Source organism: Galeopterus variegatus, unplaced genomic scaffold (assembly GCF_000696425.1).
Source record: "Galeopterus variegatus unplaced genomic scaffold, G_variegatus-3.0.2 Scaffold3491, whole genome shotgun sequence".
Lineage (NCBI taxonomy): Eukaryota > Metazoa > Chordata > Mammalia > Dermoptera > Cynocephalidae > Galeopterus > Galeopterus variegatus.
The window spans coordinates 214,699-220,393 of NW_007729602.1; the positions used below are offsets into that span (position 1 = coordinate 214,699).

The following is a 5,695-nucleotide window of genomic DNA, read 5'->3' on the forward strand; positions in this document are numbered from 1 at the left end:
TGTTCTCACTTATTGGTGGGAGCTAAAAATAAATAAATAAATTCACACACACACAAAAACCGGGGGTGGGGGGGGTGGGGAAGAAGTCTTAACAACTACAACTCCTTGAAGTTGATATGACAATCAAACAGAAAGGACATTGTTGGGTGGGAGGGGGGAGAGGGAGGAGGGAAGGGGGTTTCGGTAATGGGCCACAATAATCAACCTCATTGTATATTGACAAAATAAAATTAAAGAAAAAAAAAGAAAATATTGCCCAGTCAGCGAACACACACATGCCCCAGAGTAAACATGAAATGAGAAATGTGAATCTGGGCATTTGTGGGTCACAAATTTAACACTTCATATAGTGAGGGCTAAGTGTGATTGGAGACTTTAAAGATGTGTTTTGTTAGTTCTAACCCCATCCCTAAATAAATTGCTGTTCTTTATGGGAAATTTTATTCTCATACAAATGCATGGTAAATCAGTTCTGCTGTTTTATACTTTTAGAATCGTTTTGTTTTGTTTGAGTCTAAGTACAGTAATTTATGTTTGTTACTATTACATTTCTTTCTATTATATCTGACATCATTCCTAAACTCTTCCTCTTGGTCACTGTTGCTGATTTATTAAGACCTTTGCATGAATTAATAATGAATTATTGACTCTAAAATGCACATTTTTTTCACATTTTAACATATTTTAAGTTGTGGCTTAAAACCAGTGGGATCTTCAAGAGAATAGGAAGACAAGCCACAGACTGGGAGAAAATATTTGCAAAGACATCTGATAAAGGCTGTTATCCAAAATATATAAAGAAATCTTATAACTCAACAATAAGAAAATAAAAATGATTTTTAAATGGGCAAAATACTTGAACAGGCACCTCAACAAAAAAGACATAAAGATGGCAAAAAAGCATATGAAAAGATGTTCAACATCATATGTCATTAGGGAATTTCAAATCAAAACAATAATGAGAAACCATCACATACCTATTAGAATGGCCAAAATCTAAAATACTGACAATTCCAAATGCAGACAAGGATGTAGAGCAATGGGAGGTCTCATTTATTGCTGGTGGGAATGAAAAATGGTACAGCCACTTTGGAAGAAGTCTGGCAGTTTCTTACAAAACTAAACAAACTCTTACCATATGATCCAATGATCACACTCTTTGGTATTTACCCAAAGGAGCTGAAAATTTGTCTACACAAAAACCTGCACATGAATGTTTATTACTGCTTACTCATAATTGCCTACACTTGGAAGCAACTAAGACATCCTTTAGTAGGTAAATGGATAAATAAACTGATCTAAAAAGTAATGAGCTATGAAGGCATAAAAAGACATGGAGGAAACTTAAAATGCATATTACTAAAAGAAAGAAAGAAGCCAGTATGAAAAGGCTACATACTGTATGATTCCCAACTACATGACATTCTGAAAAAAAGCAAAACTAGGAAGACAGTTAAAAGTATAGTGGTTGCCAGAGGTTAGAGGGTAGGAAGAGATGAATAGGCAGAGCACAGAGGATTAGGGCATTTAAACTATTCTGTATGATACTATAATGGTGGATGTATGTCACAGATTTGTCCAAACCCATAGAATGTTTAACACCAAGAGTGGACCTTAGTGTAAAATATGGACTCTGCATGATAATAACATGTCAGTGTAGGTTTATTATTGTAACACATGTACTACCTTTGCGCAGGATATGGATAGCGGGGGAGTTTGTGAGTATGTGGGGATGGGGTAGATGGGAACTCTCTGTACTCTCTGCTCACTTTTATTGTGAATCTAAAAATTAAAGTTTATTAATCAAAAAAAAAGGAAAGAAAATCAGTGGGATCTTAAAATCCCTGTTGGCCAAGTGGCAGCTGTGCTTTAGTGCCCGTTATCTGTGGATGCACAAATGCAGACATTGCTGCTCATATCTTCAGCATTTCAAACAAGTTATATGCACTTTTGGGACATCTCATTAACTTTAAAATATCTTCAGAAAGATTACACCATGATGCAACATCGGAACAAAAATTTACTATAGATGTGGAACAGCACAGAAACAGAGCAGTGAGGTATACATTTGATATTAGTGCAGCAAATAATTGCTATTAGAGTAATGACCATAACTCTATATTTTCTTGAGAATATTGGACCTAGGAAAAGATAGTCACAAGTGCATGAAGCTGTGCTATATTTTATTCCCAAGATAAGTACAAAAGGACTATCATATGGCAAGTAACTGCATAAAAGAGAAATTAACAATAACAAATCTCTGAAAATATGTCAAAGAAATTGCATGCAGTGAGAAAAAAGCTGGTATGACAGTGTCATGGGATTCAAATGATAAAAATATTAAACTAGTTTCATCAAATAGAAAATGCTGATAAAGGCTGAGGGTTCTTTAACATGCCTCAGAATTACATTGTCAATGCAGAAAGGTGCTAGATAGAACAGAATAAGTCAAAAAGCTCTTTCAATAAGTGTTTTTTTTAAGTTGATTTATTTATTAATATTATTTTTTTACATTCTAAGATGTTGTTGTGTAGCAGTTGGGGGGAGGAGGAGGGAAAAGGAAATAGGGTGGGAAAAGGACGAAGGAGGAGGGGCATGGTTGAGGTCTGTGGCACCTCCTTCATTCCTACAGGGGAGCCTGGGATGCTTCCTGGGGCACTTCATGTGGTGGCTCAGTGGTCATCGCTAGGCTGGTTGTGGGTGTGGTGTCAATGGATGAGGCCCTCAACCCCCTACTGCCCCAACTCAGGGCCGCAGGGCACTTCCTGCAGCAGCTTAGTGGTCGTCACTGGGCTGGTTGTGGGTGTCGGGGGGGTGTGGCCACTAGTATTATCTTTAGATAACAGTAATAGGAATGATCACAGACCTCAGCCCAGGGAAACACCATTCCCCTGGCTTCCTCCCTCTGAAAACAGAGCACTTCTCTGACCAGCAGCCTCTATGGGGAACATCTCTTCTTGTGACTGCTTTAGTTGCCTCCTCTCTCTCACTGATAATGGACGATCCTTTGATGATGAAATCTCACTGCTCCTTGAACTGCTCACAGACCCAGTGACCACTCTGCTTTGGTTTTCAGCATCTTTTTGTGTTAATATGCTACCCACTTTTGCAACAGTGGGATGAGAAGGCAAAAATGGAGGAGGTGCCCCTTGGAACTGTCTCTTTCCCACACTGTGCTCAGTCTGTTTTCTTTTCTCACTTTTGAGACAGGGAATGTTCAGACCCAGAGCTGTGTGGCTGTACACCTGGGTGGATTCTGCCCTGTTTTTCTGTAATACATTCACCAGCAACTTGATCCTGATCCATTGACTTTTGGTCTTTGTTCGGAAGCTGCAGAGGCTTCACTGATTCATTCCTTCCCCAAGTGACATAGAAGACCACATGTGAATCAGTTTTCAGGCTGAGCACTGGACATGGTGTTATCCTGCTGCCTCTGCTCCTTCACTTCAGTTCACTTCAGAGATATTGCATTTATCTTGTAGCTCATTAGAGGCATCGAAGTATCTTGGTTGTTTCTCCTGAACTCAATTGTCACTCATTGAGTCCTTCCTTTCTATAGATAAGATGTCAATAGTCACCTTACTGATTGTGGCTAGTAATTCTGTGGTACTGCTCATGTCTGGTTTGCAGATGTAGCCTTTCAGACTGATAGGTGACTTTAAGTGACAAATGACCATGGGTTTTTCTTGAGATAAATATCTGTCTTCACCCATTACATATGTCTTGGAGCCCTCAGAAGAGTGTGGTTGGGGGTGGACTACTTCATGATTTGATTCTGCCTTTCCAGAAACCACTGTAGCAACAAGCTGGATTTTAGAGTCACCATTCTTAATGGTATCTTTAGAGGTTTTTGCCTTTGTGGCCCCCCCAAAACAAGGCGATTTGGCGCTTTATATAGGTCTGCCTCAGGATATTCCTCACAGAGGGTCTTTCTTCAGGCCTCTTGCTCAGCATTGCTCTTATCAGTTCTGCCTGCTCTGGGCTACAATCTCTTGGCATTGGTGGCAGCTTTCCTTCAATAATCTGAGAATTCATGTCTTTTGCATTGAAAGCATGCTTCAGGGTGGCCTTTCCTAGACACAGCACCCCAGAGCCCAAACATCAGACATACAGTTTGTAGGGTCTGTTTGAGAACAATCCAGGGCTCACATAGTAGGGCGTGCCAGTGAGGGTGCTAGCCATGTCACAGTGGTTCTCTAACACTTGGGCAGTTCCCAGGTCACCCACTTTTATTTTTGTTTTTGTTAGGAAGACATCTTGGGTTTTCAGATCTCGATGAAGGATGTGTTTCTCATGTAAATACTGCAAAGCCATGGCGATCTATACAAACCACTGCACCACTTGGCTCTGGGGCAGAAGCTGCCTGTTCTGCTCCTTGAGTTTTCAGTACAGATCACCTGCTTCACAGGAGCCCATGACAATGTACAGCAGACCATCTCCTTCCTCCCGTGACTCCTGTAGGTGACAACGTTGGGGTGCTTCGGCTGAGACAAGAGCTGAGCTTGCTGTTTGGCAGCTCGCCGCTCTCGGCTGCAGGCGTTTTGGACGTTGTTTTTTGATGACACACTGCCTGCTGCCCTGCCAGTGCTTCACGAGCGTCACCTCCCCGTAGCGGCCCCTGCATACGACCCGCAGTCCGGATGCGGCGGTAGCAGAGGGTGGGGCAGCAGCCCGCGGCGTTGGCCCCGCTCATGCCCGAGACACGGGGGCCGCGGCTGAGGCTGCCTTGGCCGGGGCGGGAGCACTGAGGTCCGGCCCACGGCGACGCCGCTGCCTTAGCGATCCCGGCCAGGACCCAACAGGTGTTTTAAAAACTCGAGACGATTAGAAAGCAGCATAACAGTTTAACATGCAACACTTTTTTCTTGGTAATATATAAAATAATAGTGAGTCTACGTTGTATAGGGTCTTCAAGTCAAAGAAATATGATCTTACCCACTTACACACTTAACCTGTACCTTCATTGAAGGTAAAACTTCCATGGTCCTTTCAGAACAATTGATGAGTAACCTGGGTAGTGAGGAGGTTCCCTTGACAGACGTGAAGGTGAATGTCAACCACGTGTACAGGTCTACAAGGGGCAAGGAAAGAGCCTGGTGTCTGGTTGTTAGAAGGTGAATGCAATCAATGCAAACAGCCAAATTAGAGAGCAATTAAATGAAGAAAACTTGAGGCACCTGCATCAGACAGGGCAGAACCAGCAGAACCATCAGAACTCTTAAACATAAAGTTTTGATGAAACTTGTACATGTGAATTTGCACACTTTGAAACATTTGACCAGTTAAAAGGGCATAAAAATCTGACTTCGGGGGCAAATTGACAGTTCCAGGGCACCCCCGTCCAAGGTAACTAGGTCAAGCCCCTCCACTGCTCCCCTGGCCTCCTAACTCTTCTACATGCGTTCACTTTTGCTCCTTTCAGTTTGTTCTCCACGTTTTTAAATGCAAATGCACATGCATTGAAGGGTTTAAATGTCTGCCTGATTTCTTATTGCTCTTAAGAAAACTTCAAAATTCCTTCTACACGATGGTGTTCCTGGCTCCAGACACTTTTTTAAGTTCTTTCAAATCCTTATCTGATCCATGTTCCCATGTATTGGTGGCTTCTCTGCCCAGTATTCGCTTACCATTTCACTTCATTTTGTAAGCTGCTCTCATCTTTCAGCTGCCAACTCAGGTGTCACTTCCTCAGGGA

At 42.1% G+C, this 5,695-nt stretch overlaps 1 pseudogene; it reads right to left on the bottom strand.

Annotated features, from left to right (window-relative positions):
• Nucleotides 1-2,867: 2,867 nt before the first annotated feature.
• LOC103600872 lies at nucleotides 2,868-4,688 on the bottom strand (annotated as a pseudogene).
• Between the last annotated feature and the right edge of the window lie 1,007 nt (nucleotides 4,689-5,695).